The sequence below is a fragment of the Protopterus annectens genome, chromosome 14.part0 (genome assembly GCF_019279795.1).
Source record: "Protopterus annectens isolate FY-2018-M chromosome 14.part0, PAN1.0, whole genome shotgun sequence".
Classification (NCBI taxonomy): Eukaryota; Metazoa; Chordata; order Ceratodontiformes; family Protopteridae; genus Protopterus; species Protopterus annectens.
Window position 1 is genome coordinate 166,074,990 of NC_056748.1, and position 18,940 is coordinate 166,093,929.

Consider the following 18,940-nt stretch of genomic DNA (forward strand, 5'->3'; position numbering starts at 1 on the left):
TTGGATATCACAGCTAGTTCCATCCTCTCTTTTAAATTAAAATGCCTTTTGTACACAAATTGTGGCCAATCACCTAGTATACCGCAAGTAAAGTTATCATAATTGATGACTTTCCAATTGCTAACCATAACTTGATTAATGGCATTGCTATGTGGACCATTTTTAATTTACCTTGTCTGTTCATAGTTAGTAAGCTCTGCATGTGGAATCTCTTCTTTCAGGGGACCTTTCCCTACCAAGAGGTTAAATTTTTCAACCCGTTTCTGGCACACTTCATATTTGACATCACCCAGCATTTTCAGTGGGTGCCCTCTGTCCACAAACATAGTTATCAGTTTCTCTGTTTCTAACAAAAACTAGTCATCACTTGACAGTATCCTTGAAATAATGGACCATTTGGCCTTTTACAAGGCTCTTTTTCTGTGATAGTGGGTGGTTGCTGGTATAGTGTTACAAGGTATTAGGATATGTGAGTTTTCTATATAACAAACATCTGAAACTTTTCTTGAGCATAGCATATCATTAACTGGAGCAATATCTAAGTAATTAATCATTTCAATGGAGTAGGAATAAGTACATTTTAAAAAATCTGTAGCAGCATTTAAAAAACAATACAATTGTCAAGCTCAAATACACTACCTTTCCACTCAATAAATATATCATCCAGAAAACAAAAATAGGTGGTTATAAAATGCATAAAATCAGATCTGAAAACCAAATTCTGTTTCCAATGCCAAAGGATGATGTTAGCATATAGGGGGCACAGGCCGCCCCATCACTACACATGATATTTGTTTGAAATATTCCCTTTCATAATAAAATAATTTATTGAAAAAGACTGTTTTCATGAAATCAACCAATATATTTACATTTCTATTTGGAATTTCTTCACATAATTTACATGCCTCCCTAAACCAGTCCAAGCAAATAGAGTGAGGTATACATGAAAATAAATCAATTACATCTAGTCATTTACCATGACTAATAACCATTTATCATTATAAAAATCTTGCTGCATAAGTCATAAAAAATCCCATGAGTCACATAGAATGTAGACATACTTAATGATTTTTTTTAAAAGACCATCAATGTATATGGCTAAATGGCGGGCCTTGGAACCTGCCACTGATACTATCAGACAAAGAGAAGGATCAATGAGGTTCTTATGAACCTTCAGGATGCCACAAATAGCTGGTATAACTGGATGGTCTACTTTCCAAAACTTAAGCAACCTATAATCAATGGCCTCCTGGTCAAAAAGGTCCCTTAATAACAAATCAGCCTTGTAATTGTCGATATTAATTTAATTCCTGGAAATTCCTGCATACTGGAGCTCATTACCTAACAATATGTACATACGATCAATAGGATCCATAAGGACCACACCGCCTCCCTTATCGGGCTTCATAATTCTTAACTCATGGTTGTTAATAAGCTCCTTCATAAACAAGGTTTCATCTTTATTCAGATTATAATTGCATTTAAAGCATGACTGCTGAAGCAATTTTCTGAACGCCTTTTCACACTGCTTTTTATATACCTGTAAAGTGGGATGGAGGGTGAACTGAAGGTAATCACTCTAATGAACTGCTTGTCCTGCAAGTGCATATTGGCTGTATCATGAAAAAAAATTCTGGTAAATAATTTTAAATCTACCAACAAGTCAGCGATATCATGATTAAATGTGGGAACAAAGGTAAAACCTTGCTAAATAAATTGAAATGTTTTTCTACAATCAGTATTTGGCTATAATTAAAAATCTTAAAGTCTTTACTAATAAATAATACAGGCTTATCAAACAGCTTAGCTGAAATACAAGAGCAGTTCCTGTCCTCAGCAAGACTTGTGAGGAAGTCAAATGATGGATTGGCATAGACGCATCTATCGCCTGTACCGATTGGGCAGGTACTTGTTGGTATGGTATATACGTACGTGTGTGACTGTAATTTAAAAGGTTGAAGATTCAGTTGAGCAAACAGTTTGTCTGGCTGCTTTAAACAGTGACTTCACATTTGAGTGAAATATGATTGTACTTTAGTTGAATGTTTATTTTCTGTGCTGCAGGAGGGTAGTAGCGCATATGGAAATGTATTAAAAAGCACAGAAATGTTAGGTTTTAGAAGCAGGTAAGTCTAAAACTAGTCCAAGTACTTTAAGATAATCTATAATGGACAATGTGTTTATATTCTGCATTCTCTTGGTAAAGAACCTTTGTGGCTTTCCAGCTGTTGCCTATGATTGTTCAGGTACATGGGTGTTATGCTCATTGATAGGTCTGACAAGGGCCAAACAAAGTGATACTATGACTTCCATGGACCTGGATGCCATGTTCTTATTTATACGTTGGACGATATAGAATTTTTTTTGCTACCTTGGTCACATGTTGGTAAAAGGCCAGATTACTGTCTGCATATATTTCTAGATTCCTGACTACTGGGTCAGCTCTTAGGGGTTTCTTTTCAATGGAGTAATTAGCCTGGATGGCAGTTTTCTCAAAAGGCACTGTAATGCATTTCTTGGCATTAAGTTTTTTTCATTTGCAATGTTTTGGACTTGCATGCTGCTTTTCAGATTGTCACGAATCTATATGTGCATTTCTTTTCATATGTGTGTGCAAACAGCCATGTCTGATTTGTGTGCTCAGGTTTCTTAGTCTGACAATATCATCATCATCATCATCACCCCCCTTTTTCCCATTTTATACAAGGGGTTGTGGTGTCATGTCAGCTGTCACCATCTGTCTCATTTCAATGCCAATCTTCTGCCTTCTTCAACACTCGTACCTGACTGTCACAGGTCTTCTTCTTTGGATTCTGCTCCTATGTCCTCATTTCTTTATCTGTCTCAAAGTGTGCACCCTACCACCCTTCTCAGGCACTTTATCTCCATCGTCTCTAGCTTCGTCACCTGCTCTGCCTCTACTTGACATGTTTCAGTACCATAACGTAGAACTGCTCACACCACTGCTTTGTTCACCTTACTTTTCAGCTTCAATCTTAGATTGACAAGATGGCATCAACAATCAGATGAAGTGAGGGCACATTTGGATGTGGTGGTGATGGTGTTCTAGAAAGTGCTGATGGCAGCAGAGAAGGCTGCTCAACCACTGTGAGAGGAGAGGGACCAGCTTCAACATGAGGTACTGTGGAATGAGAACCTCACTGATGAATCATCTCAGCTGTTGTGGGATGTAGAAGAAGCAAGAACTTTGAGACTGGGGACATAAATATTCTTCCTTGATCTCTAGAGAGATGAATATTATTAAAACAGTTATTCTACACTGATGTACTGCTACAACATTTGCACAACCTCTGGTTTAGGTGATCAGTGACATAATCTTTGGGCATAAGAGGAGGGCAGGATGTCATTTTGAAACATGCACTTATATAGTTACAGTATAAATACTTTCCTTATGCAGTTCTTTTACATGTACACCAAATGTGTCTATCTAAGCATTTTGGGGATGTCTTGCCACTAAGCATAGTTATAATTTTTTTGTATTTCAGGTACTGTTGTGTTACCAAAAATATCCCTTTATATGTGATGTTACTAGTAGGCCATGGTGCTTGCTTGTAGTCTGCACAGCTATTCGCGAGTAACCTGTCACATGGGCAGGCGACACTGTGCGTATACGTCGTATATCATTAATCATGCTTATTGATTTGTCATGTAGTTCAACTGATAGATACTGTGCCTACTTTTGTAGCTATGACCCCATTTTCAGGCTTGCTTTAACTGTTTACACAGTTTTCTGAATCTCCCCTTATTATAAGTGATTTTTGAAGCTGTCTAGTACACAGAAACCACAATACATAACAGACATACTGCTGGCACCAATAATTCAAAGAAGGTAGATGCATATCTCACATCTCCTTTTTCCAAAGCAAAAATAAATGACTTGTGTGATAGACTTTTGCAATCCAGTTTATTACATTCCATAACTTTTTATATTGTTTCTGTGATGGGCTTATATTTTTCCATCACTTTAGTTAACTCTTATTTTTAAATATGTGTTTCTGAGTAATATCTCCCATTCCTACTGGAAGCAGGAAGATTTGTGTGCTATTTGCTATTCAGTTTTTATCCTAATATTATGTCAATTTATTTCTGGATGTACCTATTTTGAAGGTATTTTGTACCTATTTTCAAAGTCTACAGGTTTAAAGGTATGATCTCCATGAAGATTTAAAAACTGTATGGAAATGGCATCATAATAATAATTTAACTGTTAATACTCACAAAAATATGTTGTTTAGTACACCCCATAACTGAAAAAAAAAATAAAAACAAAGCATCAAAGGTATCTTGGCATCACTTTTGATTCGAACCATACATTTACATTTAATTTCCGCACTGAGTCACAAGTAAACAAAGTTGAAGGCTTCTTACAAAATTTCTAGTCTAGTCTCAGTAGAAGGCAGGCAAGCTATGGTTGTAGATTCTTCTCTATAGAATGCAATATCATCTACTTATAGGTTCACAGGTTCATAGGTACCTATTAAATTATTGATCTGTGAGGATCTTAAAAAAAATCTAGGCTTACATTTACATGATAGTTTTTAGCTCTTATATTTTGTATATAAGTAAACCAGAGATGGACAAAACTAGGATATGTAAGACATTTACTTATTACTGCTTTTTCACAAAGGACATGGGTTCTAAGCTAGGGGTGAATTCAAGGTTTCATTTCTAGTCATCCAAATTTCATTTGAATAGAGTAAGTGGAGTACTCTACTTAATGTAGGGGGGGGTACATATCTATCACTTCAACATGTCCTGTTTATGTTACAAAAAAGATTGAAGTCCCTTGATTGGGTGTTTATGCTACCACTGGACTTGTGAATGTGTGATAGGTCCGACAGGACAGGGTCTGCTGAGGCTCTATACTAGAGGCAGAGGTTACTGTTAGTAGCCTGCATGGTACTGAGTAGGGGGAAAAGGCTTTGAAATTATCTGCATGATTTTTATGATTCAAGTCCTTTAGGTTTTTAGTTAAAAGGCATTGTTGTCATTCCAGTTGCAGCAAATGTTTGGACAGGTACATACCAAAGGGGGCATTATATTCAGTGAATGTTCTAATAACAGCTGAGTACAGTACAATTACTACATCCCTGGACCTGGATGCCATACCTTTAGATATATGTTCATAGGTTCATACTAAGCTAACTGCCATTGCAAGCCATTTTAAGCCTAGCCAATTATCCCTTGTGAGACTCAAACCATACACCTTGTGTTTGTAAGGCAAACACCTTAACTATTAGGCCACCCTCCCAACCCCAATATAAGCTGTGCAATGAAAAAGGACTTATGTACAACAATGGACACATGTTGATCAAAGGACAGTTTGTTGTAAACATTGAGTACAATATCCCTGACTATGAGATAAGCTTTCAGAGGGGTGTTGTCAGTGGGAAGTGGAGATATAGATGTGGATATGTGGTCTGACAATATAAGTGTGAGGTAAATTTGTCTGCTAGTGGACTGGCTATGTTCTCTGTATCTGAGTATGTGATGTAATTTACTGTTAGGTCTGGACAGTGCTGTGCATTATGTCTGAGGTTTCTAACACAGTTATAGAAAGCGTTGTGGTTATCCTTTGCCTGGGTGGATATTTTTACTTCATGGATCTTGCCATACCCAATAGAACTAAGATGCTCTCCTCAAAAAAAGTAAGCCAATCTGCTGGTCCCCTGCCATAAATACTCTACAACAGAAGGAGGAAACTGATGCGGAATAAGGTGAAGTCCCAAGACTGGAAAAACTCCCTTATCAGCCTCAACAAAAGGTTGAGATCCCTCAGTAAATCCTCTAAAGCTAGCTATGAAAACAGAATTGCAGCAGATAGTAAAGACAACTACAAGGCCTTCTATAGTTATGTAAAGAATCTCCATGGTAATACCCAGATTTGCTCTGAGTTACTGCACAATGGTACCTCCTCTACTGCCAACAGATATTGCAAATATTGAGGCGGTCAGATTCACTGCTAACTTTACCCCCCAAAGGACCAGTCACAATACCAGTAGATTGCCAGGCACCCAGTATTACTGCTGCATAGGTTAAAACAGCACTGTCCAAGGCCAATAATACAGCTTCTATGGGACCTGGCAGTATCCCTGGCTGTGTTCTACATGAACTACAGAGTGAAATGGCACCTCACCTGTGTGCCCTGTTCAATCACAGCCTCACCTCAGGCTTTGTCCCTACCGAATGGCACACTGCTACAGTCATCCCTCTCCACAAAGGAGGAGTGACTACAGACCCCAGGAACTATCGCCCCATTAGCCTGATGAGTCTGATATGCAAAGCTATGGAATGCATCATCATGGACCTAATAAACAAGGATATAGGGAATCTCCAAACTCTGGATCCTACACAGTTTGGTTTTGTGAAGGGTAGATCATGCCTGCCCAACTTGGTTGACTTCTCTGAGTCAGTCACCAGAGCTGTGGATGAAGGTAAGGTGGTTCATACAGTCTACCTTGATCTGAACAAGGCCTTTGATACCATTCCCCACTCAGGAATCATAGAAAAACTTACCAAGCTAGGCATTAACCCCTATATCACTAGGTGGGTTGCAAACTGGCTCAAAGATGGAACCCACAGTGTGAAAATAGCTGACTCCAAGTCAGAATGCCGACCAGTCATGAGTGGAGTCCCACATAGTTCGGTCCTGGGTCCTCTCCTGTGTGGTATCTACTTCTCTGAAGTCCAGGCCAACACAAAGGGACTCTGGCTGACAAAGTTTGCAGATGATTGCAAGTTGGGAGCTATTATTAACACCCCAAGTGATGTTAACATCCTACAGAAAGGCCTCAATGAGACCAACGACTGGTGTCAGAACAATGGCCTTAAGCTCAATGCCACAAAATGTGTCTTCATCCCCTTTGGGAAAATCCCAGTTCCCTTGAATTACCACATTGATGGCAGTCCACTGAACACAGAAGGCATTATAAGAGATCTGGGAACACAGGTTGACAGCATCCTTTCTTTTGACCACCACGTTGCCACTGTGGTCAGAAAGTCCTTCTATGTGGCACATCTCATTATTAAGGGTTTTGCATCCAGGAAGAAAGAGGTCATTGTCTCCCTCTACTCTTCCCTCATTAGGCAAATCATCGAGTACAATGTCCCATTTGGCATGTATCTCACTAGACACCTGCAACAATTGGAGAGGCTGCAAAAGTATCTCACAAAGAGGATCCTAGGCCTTAAACACTTGTCCTATATGGACAGACTCAAAAAACTCCAACTATTCTCTGTCTCATATCACCTACTTAGAGGTGATCTCTGCTTGACTTACAAAGCCATGTCTGACCGAGCTCTGTTAGAAATGCTACATCTAAAGAAATCCCAATCCCTCCACACCACATACTCCAGAGACCTCAACCTCATTACCACAATCAACAGAACATGCTAGAGGGAACGGTTCATAACCCAGAGACTGCCCATGCTATGGAATAGACTTCCCATGCATGTCAAGCAGAGCACCTCACTGGTCCTCTTCAAGAAAAATCTTGATGAGTGGTTGGGAAACAGAAAATTCACGCCGGGGATCAGTCCAGTGGCTCTACTCGACAGAGGCACTAGGAACTAAGGTTGGGTGGCATGATGCCAGGGTAATCCTATGGGCTAGGCTTGTAAAGGCTCCAGGGCCATTAGCCTAGTACACACCTATGAACCTATGAACCTATACCTTGCTTTGGATGATTTGATTAGGGTCTGGCATTCTCCATTAAGTTTAGCAAAAGTATTTTTAGCATCTTGAGAATCAAGTTTATTTTTGTGCGCAATGAGTAATTTTTTCTTGAGTTATAGACCTTGTTTATATTTGGGTACCACTATACAGAGTTATTCTTAAAAATAACATTGCATTTACTTTGGAGAGGGACAGGCATGCCTTTACAATTGTTTATATGTGCATAGAGTTTGGCTGCTGAATATTCTGTATAGGTAGTGGGATCATCAGGTTGGAAGGGGATTTTTAATTTTGTCAAGTCCTCACTCAGTTTTAGCAGATAAGCCTCCTCATAATTCCAAATACCAAAGTACTGGAGAATGCTTCTAGCTTCAATTTTAGGCTGCATGTGACTGATTTGTGGTCTGATTTGATCAGAGAGGAAGTGACAGTTGGTGGGAAGCAAAGTTGTTCCATACTGGGAAGGACCAAGTCCAGAATTTTATTACCCCTAATTAGTGTGTGGTCTATTTGGTCTAGAGTGTTTATAGGTTCATAGATTCATAGGTAGGTATTAGGCTATCAGCCCAAGGGCCTATGTAAGCCTAGCCAACAAGGTTCCCTGGCTTATGCTACCCAAGAAAGTTATTTTCATGTGCCACTGTCAAGCAGAGACACAGATGTGATCCCCGGGGTGTATTTCCTATTTCCCATCTACTCATCATGATTTTTCTTGAAGAGTGCTAATGAAGAACTTTGCTTGACATAGATGGGTAGCCTGTTCCAGAGTATGAGAAGTCTCTGGGACAGGAATCTATCCCTCCAGCATGTCCTGTTTATTGTGGTGACAAGGTTTAGGTCCCTAGAGCATGTAGCTCGGAGGGATTTCTTTAGGTGTAGCATGTCCAACAGCTCTGGGTTTGACATAGCTTTATATGTTAGGCAGAGATCACCTCGGAGTAGGCAATATGCTACGGAGTAAAGCTGGAGTTTTTTGAGGCAGTCAGTGTAGGGCATTTGTTTGAGGCCAGTAATCCTCTTTGTGAGGTACTTCTGTGGCCTTTCCAGCTGCTGCAGATGTCTTGTGAGGTACATTCCAAAAGGGGCATTGTACTCTATAATGGGTCTAATGAGTGTCAAGCAGAGAGGAACAATGACCTATTTTTTCCTGGATGATAACCCTTTTATGATGAGGTGTGCCACGTAGTTTGTGCTGAGGAACTCCAGAAATTTCTGGGCATACATGTTTGAGTTTATATAAGTGTCTCAGTTAATGGAGGGATATTTGAAGCCTCCTATGAGAATGACATTTGGCTTAATGTGTAGCTTCTCTGTACTATTTCGACAGGAGGCATGGGCTAAGGTAGACAATGGGTGGTCCTATGTGGAGGTCCTATGGGGATGTCCTATGGGGTGGTCCTATGCAGATGTCCTATATGGATGTCCTATGTTGAGGTCCTATGGGAATGTTTTGTGGGGAGGTCCTAGAGGTAACTATGATATGCTAAGGGGGTTGATAATAGTAAGTTAGATATGGAGGAGTTCCAGGTCATTATCTTGTCTAATGAATTTGGAGGTGATTTTTTTTTTAAGAATATAGACATACCACCACCTTTAGTGCCTTCATCTAGTGTGGTGGTCTTGAACATGTAGAAGACATTGAAATCCTGCACTGATGGAGATTTCTCTTTGGTCGTGAATGAAGTCTCCATGATGATGCATATATTAATATTTTCCAGGGTAAGGAGCAACTCTAAGGAGTGGAATTTTTTTGTTAAGGCTCCTAGCATGTATAACGTTATGGAATCTGGAATCATTTTGTTATGTTGGAAGCTTTAGAAGATTAACATTGTCTAAAAATGCACAGCGGACGAGGACATGGATTTATCCAAAAAATGAAAGCCATGGGAGAATAGGTGCAGGTCATCAGGTCATACCCCTTATGAATGACACCAGAAACTAAGTCAATTACTGAAGTTTATAATCTTTTGTTTGCATTGCAGCATCTTTCTTTGTGATGGTAAAATGCTACTAAAGGCTAGGTTCATACCTGTCTCAGACCCATATTCTGAGACCTCCATCATATCTTTCTTCATATGGTCCAGAGAGGTACTTGTCAAGTTATTGACACCCAATGTACTCTCTGAATGTGTCATATGTGTACTTGTTTTAGTTGTCAAATGTGTACTTGTGGTGTAGGAACTTGAGTGCAAATGTGATTTGGTGAATCTTTGCACCTGATAGGCAACTGACCAAGGCCCTTTCCTTGCACAGCCTGTGGAGTGGTACATCGATGTGTCACATTATGGTGTCCATTATGACTAAGATATTGGATGGTGTGGTGGTTTGCATTATGCACTTTTGATGTGAAATGTCATGATTCATAAATGTATGTTTCCTTGTGGGTGACGCCTGTGTTGTGTGTTTATAAGATTGCTGAGGGGACTTCTATCTTAGGTTACACTTAGGTGGCCTTTGTGGTTTAGGATGGTTACTTTTAAGAGCCTCGGTATATTTAGGTCTATGTGTTTACTGTTAAATAAATTCGTTAGAGTCAGACTGTAAAAATCATTGAGTTATTCAAAAACAATGTCAATCAATAACAAACAATAATGCAGGAGAACTTGAGTATCTTAAACTCTAATGTACATTAGGAGCCAAAAAACCATACACAAGTTTGTACAGAATTTTGTCTAACTTTATTCACAGAGTACACCTGTTTTATACAGGTCATTATCAGTTTTGCCCACCTCACTGGTGTGGTCAGTGACAGGGTCTTTACATCACAGTAATTCATAAAAAGTGCTGAATTTGTGTTTTTCAAAAAGTCTTTTTCCCATGAGAATGTTACAGCCTTGCAAGCAGCTGGTCAGTCACGATGACCTCCTGAGGATGTAGCCAATTCAAGGTTCTCTGATTAGTTCAAATACAATAGATGTATGTCTTCCTTAATGCCTTTCTTTGTCTTCCTCGTACCCAGCTGCGCACTATCAGAGATAGTGCACACAAAACTACTCTCCTGGTGGAGGCAGGAAAGAGGACACATGCGAACAGATTTATTATTTTCTAACTTTGCAAAATAATCTTTACTTGAAAGACATGAGCCAGGCTGTGTTTGCAAGCTGCCAAGGTCAAATTTCTGATTACACTGCAGCTTGTGCTTCAAGCAATGCAGGTTTATTTCTACTATTATTCTAGTAAGACAGAATTAAATGCATTACATAAACTTTGTTCTCTATTATGGATTTAAGTACATTTATTCTTAACTAAAGCACACATTTCTCTATATATTTGATCACACAACTTATATATGTTTGAATGTTTAAATACACATCTTCCTAAGCAGCACACATTGTAAATATATTTTTCTAGGCAGCATGTATGTAAATATATTTTCTAAGCAGCATGTATAGATTTTTCTAACATTCTCCCTCCTGTTAATGCATTTAATGCTTATTTGAAACATAAACAGTATTAGTTCATTTCTTAGCCTTTTCCTTTCAAGGAGTTTCAGCTAAGTAAGTCATTTGTTTTATATTTCAGATAGGCTTTCACTTGGTATCAACAAATTCAATTCCATATCTTGGTACATGGTTTCAGTCACTGATACATCAACTAAATCTTTAACCAATTTTTTCACACAGGGTATCCCAGCAGACACATGCTCCAATTATGAGCAGTACCACACAAATTGCAATCAGAATGTTCATAGGACCGACCCCACCCCCAAACAGATTCTGGAAAAAGTTCGTCAGTGGGTTTGGGCCTGGTTCCCATTGCTGACACCTGCTGTATTACCTCCAGGTGATCATTAATTTCATGCTGGTTGTCTGGAATGCTACGCACACATTCTTCTTTGATAAGCGGCGCCGTACGCACCTCTCGCCGCTAGGGTGAAGTCGAGCCATTCGGTTCTGTAATACAACTGTTCTCATTGCATTCATTTCATCAGTCACAAGTTCAAGAGCGGAAAAAGTCGCATTGCTCATTACTTGAGGAGTTTTGACAATTTCCTCAGTTCCCAAATTGATTTGACTGCTGAATATCCCAGCCCAGGATATAACACTGTCACTCAAGTCCATATGGGTCAATTTTTCTTTGTCCTTCACAGATGAATGATCCTTCCAGCTTGCTTCAATCTTACCCACTGGATTAGTAGGTTTTCTGACTGTATTTTCGGCTTGCTGAGCTAACTCTCACATTACGTATTTTACCCAGGGGCAATTCTGCAGTATGTCTTATGGCTGGAACCAGATAACCCAAAACAACTGCCGGACCAATTCTCAGGTAACCATTTATAGGCTTTTCCCACAAACAAAATAACAGTTTTCTACTTTTGTACTGATGCGGGTTAACCCTGAATGAAACATTTTCTTATCTATAACAGATAATTGTCTATATATTTCAGGAGTTTTTGCACATCTCTCAATGTTGTTTTCATCAAGCTTAAGTATGAACCATAATTTGCTACAACTAGTACCTTGGTCTATAGGTTTTATATAACATTTGTAAGACACAGTTATGTTACAGTTACTCCAACCAACCTGGAGTGTATCATTTTTAACAAAACAAACAATTCCTTTCTGAGTAAAAGGCAAAATAATGCCACTTTGTCTTGTGATCTCACAGTGCCTGTGTCAAATAACAGGTTTTCCCAAGTTTCATTTATTCCCAAGGGGACAGCAGACATCAAAAGTCCTCCATATGCTGTGGGTATAGCAGTACAAACCCAGCAGTTTGAAATGTTCATAGTCTCTACATAAACTCGTTTCATAGCCAGGTATGTGTTAAAGTTTGGGTGCCAGTCTATAGCCAGTCCTTCATCACGTTTTATTAATTTCACATCTGTAGTTATGTGCAAGAAAAACCATAACAACAAAAGGTTACTACAAACATAGTTATTAAGTGTATGATCAGTAGGCCAGTGAACCAATGTCTCTGGGGTTGTTTCACATTTTATTCATTCTGCCTCTGGCCATCCTGTTCCTGTGGTATGTCCAAACTAAATTTCTTAACAGGTTTGCAGTGGGTTAAATGAACCCAAGATGATCTCTCAGCAATTTTCACTGCAGTGGGTGTTGCCAGTAGTACCTGGTACGGACCTTCCCACTTTGGACTCGCCCAGTTCTTTCTCTTTATGATTTTCAGCCAAATCCAGGACCCGGGGTCAGCACGGCCTCGGTTTTGCTTCTTGTTTATCTGAAAAGAGTTCAACTGCAAAACAGTCTTATTTGTTAATAACTTCTTCATGTAACTAGCTAATGAGCCATCGGCCTCCAGCTCTGCAGGCATGAGGGCCTTCCATTGTGGCACACAATATGCCCTTCAAACACTATCTCAAAGGGGTCAAGCCCTTTACATTTGGAACAGTTCTCATGCTCAGCAGTGCTAAAGGCAGACAGCAAATCCAAGTCTTTTGAGTCTCACTCATTAATTTTCTCAACTTGTTTTCAAGATTCCATTGTACCTCTCCACCAGTCCTGCTGACTGAGGGTGATAAGCACAATGGTTTTCAAAGAAATCCCAAAAAATCTCCCAAGCTGTTGTATTGTCTGGTTTACGAAATGTGTCCCATTGTCACTATAAATTCTTTCTGGTATGCCAAATCTAGGAATGATTTCTTTCACTAGGGCCTTTGCTACTGTTGCTGCATCCGGATTCTAGTTGGAAAAGCTTCTACCCATTTTGAAAACATATCTATGATTACTAAACAGTATTTTTCCCTTCACATTTATTCAGTTCTATGAAATCCATACAAATAGTATGGAACGGATAGGGTGGTGCTGGAAAGCTCCCCTTTGGTTTAAATGCTCCCTGTGCATGATGTTTGCTACAAATATGACATGTTGCACAAAATTTTTGTGTATAATTCGTGAATCCATATGTTTGGAATGTTTTGTTAACTAACTGTACCATCCCCCCTGTTGAGACATGGCTCTGCCCATGACTCAACAAAGCTGCATATCTAAACAAATTAGATGGCAATATGGGCTTTTCTCTTTGGAGATGTACAGTCCCTCTTCAAGGATTGCTCCTCGTTTTATCCACTTTTGCTTTTCTGCTTTTGTAGCTAATGTCTGCATTGTTTTCAACATGTCTAAATCAAGAGTCTCAGAAGGTTGTAGTTCTTCATTTAAAAGCACAGTTTCTGGGTCTGAGGCAGCTTGCTTGCAGCTGCATCAGCATTCCCTTTGAAATTCTATCTTGTTGTTTGGTATGGGCTGCACATTTACAGATAGCTATTCTAGTGGGTAACTGAATAGAATCTAGCAGGTTCAAAATCAACTGTGCATGATTAATCGGCTTGCCAGTAGATGTTATCATTCCCTGTTTTCCATTGTTGTGCAAAGACATGCACTGTAGAGAAAGCATACTGACTGTCAGTATATATGTTAGCACATTTGCCTTTGCTAGAGTGCAAGCACGTGTCAAAGCTATCAATTCTGCTGCTTGAGCTGACAGGTTATGTTGCAGGGGTTGTGCTTCTATGATTTCGTCATCAGTCACTACTGCATAGCCCACTAGGTTCTTCCTGTAGGACCTCGTCTACAGGACCCATCCACAAAAATGTCACCTCTCGTCAGCTAAAGGTACATCAGTAAGATCTTGTCTGGGTGTGGTTGTTTGTTCCATTTCCTGTAGGCAGCTGTGTGGTATGCCATCCACAGGAATTGGAAGTAATGTCGATGGATTTAATGTTGTACAACGTTCAATTGTCATATGGGGTTGACTCAATAGTATGGTCATGCAAGAAAGATGTCTGGCAGGGGATAAAAATGCTATTTTTTCTTGCAGTAAAATTATCGCAACTGCATGAGGTACTCTCAACGTGAGAGGATGAAACAACACCACTGAGGCTGAAGCTTGCACTGCCATAGCTGCTGCGACTACTGCTTGTACGCAGGGTGGTAATGATCGTGCCACGGATCTAACTGTGATGAATAGTAAGCTATGGGGCGTTGCTTGCCGCCATGTTGTTGCGTCAGTACTGACGTCATATATTCCCGCCTACAATCTACAGTTTGAAAAAATCTCTTATGGTAATTGAAGCCCTAAAACTAATGGTTATCAGTCGTTTTAGTCTACAAAAGGCTGCTTCTGCTTCTGGAGTCCAGTGCAGTGTTTCTTGTGCTGCCATTGGTGTTTTAAATATTAAGTCAGCCAATGGAGCCGTTTCTAAAGCATAATTCGTATCCAACTGACAAAATTAGTCGTTCCCAAGAAGGACATCATTTCCTTTTGGTAGTTGGTCTAGGTGCTTGTAAGATAGCTGTTTTCCGATCTTCATCTAATGTTCTACCTTCTTTGGATATCACATATCCCAGGTATTTAACCTGTTCTTTCCAAAGTTGCAATTTATGTTTGTTCACTTTATGCCCCTGCTCAGCTAAGAATTTCAACAATGCTATTGTATCTTCCCTACACTGCTGCTGGGTAGGGGCTGCAAGCAGGATGTCATCTACATAAAGTAGTACTTGGCTGCCCCCTGGTGGAGAAAACCCTGCCAGGTTGCTAGCCATCTCTTGTGCGAATATTGTTGGACTTTCACTATATCCCTGTGGTAGTCGGGTGTGTAATACCTTTTGCCCTGAAATGTAAATGCAAACCAATGCTGGCTGTCAGGGTGGATAGGTATTGAGAAAATGCATTGCTAATATCTACCACGGTGAAATATTTTTGTTGCGGTTTCAAATCATTTAACAAGGTATGTGGGTCTGGCACCGTAGGTGCTCTTGGTATTACCGCATCATTTACGGCTTGTAAATCTTGTACCATCCGCCATTCCCGTTTGCTTTTTACAGGAAATAGAGGAGTATTACATGGTGAATCTAAAGATTCCACCAGTATCCCTTCTTAAGTAATGCCATTATGATAGGTTTGATTCCTGTTCCGCATCCTTGCTCAAAGGATATTGTCTTTTCTTGGTCTAAAGGCTGATTTTGGTGTAATAACTACTGGCCCTGCTGTTGAATAAGTCCTACATCTGATTTTCCTGTTGACCAAAGAACATTTGGTATTTCACTCAAAGCTTTTCTTCTTCTTCTATCAAGAACGCCAATCAGCTGTCTTCACTCTGTTGTAAGTGTACAGCTGGGCGTGCTTCATAACCAATTCAGTTTCTGTTTCTGTACTCCTAAGTCCGATAATTCTGAGTCAGTTAGTCTCTCCCATCCTGTCACTTTGTCACCCAAGTCTACCCACCTAACATTCTTGTTTTGGTTAGGCTAACGTGTGGTAGTTTATTGGATTTGTACAATTCCAAAACTCCTGAGGTAACGAACAACTCACTACACTGTTACCTTCAGTGTCCCAGTATAGGGTCCGTAATATCAGTCTATTTGCAGGATTCCTGAACAACTTTTGTTCGTATTCTTTATCAGGTCCTGATGTGCTACAATAATATAGGGTGCAATGTAATAAATGTTGCTGGTCAACATCGAGGGGGCACCTTGCTGGTGGCTACATTCATCAGTTCCTTGGTCACTGCCCTGGACCGGTTGTAACCAGATCCTGGCTGTACCAATAATAAGCTTCACCCTCCGACCGTACTACAAAAGTATCAGTTTGTCTCTGTGCCTCCATACCGTTCATGGTAGGGACTACTGCTATGCCAAAAGTTGCATAAGATCTCTTCCTAATAAGTTCATGGGGCATTTGGCAGAAAGTACTATTTTACTCCTTTGGGTCATGCCAGCCCGACGGGTCAGTTATTGCTATATCATGGGAAAGTGGTTCCCTGTACAGCTGTCCGTTTGCTGCTTTCACCAATATGTAATCAGGTGACTCAGAATGTTCCGGTAACTTTGAAGGATGTATCAAAGTTCGTGATGCTCCTGAATCACACAAAAATGTGACTTCTCTCCTTCCACCAGAAGTGTAACTTCCGGTTTGTGTCTGCTAAATAGAGCTCTAAGCTCAGTAGTGCCAGATCTAAAACTTCACTTTCCCCAACTTCTACATCCAGTTGCATGTCATCTGCTTCTTCTAAGGTATTTACATCATCCCCCTGCTCATTAGTCTCTCCTGGTGACTGCTGAGCAGCATAACTGTCATATAGTCAATCCTCATCTTCCTTATCCTTTTTTCCGCAGGTGCCTTGCTCCTGCAATCCCTTAAATGTCCCTTCTTACGCAATTGAAGCACTCACCTTTTTCTTTCTGCTCTCATAAATTTCTGAGTTTCTGTCAGAGCGTTTGTTACCCTGAGTATTTTGCTTACCCTTTTGGCTGCTTGTACTACAAAACTTCCGTCTTCAGCTGTGAAGACCTGCGTTTTCTTTTCTTTTACTGTTAAAATGTTTTCGGCATGTCTAGCATATTCTAACAAGGCTTGAAGCCTACTTGTTCGGTGATCTATCATGTGCTTCGTGATGAAGCTATTGATAGGGCAATACAACCTTTCAAAATGCATTCTTCAATTGTTGTTCATATGAGCTATCATTCTTTTGATTTTCAGGAACAGGCATGCCACTATGGTTATTAAAACATTCTAATAATCTACCATAGTATGCATCCACAGTTTCATTATCTTGTTGTACACACTGGTTAATGCAAGTCCAGTCTGCCCTAGGTTTCCATTTTTCAGTAATGCGGTCTGTAAGACCCTTCAATCTAGCATCTAGTTCTGCGTCACTATGTGGGAGTGGCCTGTGTTGCACGTCACGGGCATTCCAGGCGCCACAAATCATGTGCCAGTCTGGACCTAAAATTTGTCTAACTACTCTTTCTACCTCTTCCCCATTTAAGTGGTAACTCAATCGCATACCCTGTAAATCCTGTAGAAATTTCTCAAAGTTAATTTTTGGATGGGAATTCCTTCTGTAGCTTTGGATGTCTTCCGGTGTCCATGGTCTATACACTAAGAGAGTTGAGGCCTGGCCCTCCTGTCCTGCCTGTGGGTTTGGTACTTCTATTAATGGACAGATTTCCTCACTCTCATCTAATAAACTTCCGCTTGGTTGTATATCCACAAGTGTTCGGGATCTAGTCGATAGGTTCTCTTACAAATGGTTGTCTTAATATCCCTGTTGTCTCTGGGTAACGTGGGGGTTCAGCCGCCCTCCGCTTCATATTCTGAGTAAGGCATCGGTGGACGTGGTAGGGAGGGACCGATGCTACTATTATTATTATCCTCTTTGTCTAAAAATAATGCCTTTGTATTTTTATTTTCTGTTCCTTGGTTCGCTTCCTCAATCCACCTATGTGCTTGAGGAACACCCAACTGTCGTTGTTTTTTTGCCTGACCTTCTGCGTCAGATTTTAACTGTCTCAAAAGTTTTATTAATGACATTTTATCCAATTTACCATCAAAGTCATACTTGTTAACCCATTTTGCAAAATATCTCACATTATCTGCTCTCTGTAATTGCATATATTTTGCATCTTCTGTTAGGGGCGGGTCACGTGACCCTTTAGTGCATTCATTTCCCATGTCTCTGAAAGAGAAAAAAGAAGAGAGAGAGAGAGAGAGAGAGAGAGAGAGAGAGAGAAACAACAGAACTGTTACGTAACCCTTTCTCTTGTACCACGTGGTATCTTATTCCCCGTATTCACAGTAGTGTCTAGAATGACTGTTTACTTTGCTTTGTTTTATTTCCTGATCTATGACTCAAGATACAATACTTCGACTACCTCTCTCCCTGCTATCACAAACCTTAGCAATAGCACAGTGTAACCTGGTCCCCGATCTAAAACAAAAACAAAGAGAGGAATTCTGCTTACCGAGCCTCCTGCTTATGTTTGATAGGCTTTTAGGACCCAGTTTTCCGCTTTTCGCCACAGATCAGACAAGTGGACAGCCTCTTTGGGCACGACAATTCAGTCGGACGTCTTTCCTTCTTCTGCGCAGACTTCAGTACCACCTATATATTCTGACCTGTAGCTTACCAAGGGAATTCGGTCCGAAGGACCAAGATGTTAAATAAATTGTTAGAGTCAGACTGTAAAAATCATTGAGTTATTCAAAACAATGTCAATCAATAACAAACAATAATGCAGGAGAACTTGAGTATCTTAAACTCTAATGTACATTAGGAGCCAAAACCATACACAAGTTTGTACAGAATTTTGTCTAACTTTATTCACAGAGTACACCTGTTTTATACAGGTCATTATCAGTTTTGCCCACCTCACTGGTGTGGTCAGTGACAGGGTCTTTACATCACAGTAATTCATAAAAGTGCTGAAGTTGTGTTTTTCAAAAGTCTTTTTCCCATGAGAATGTTACAGCCTTGCAAGCAGCTGGTCAGTCACGATGACCTCCTGA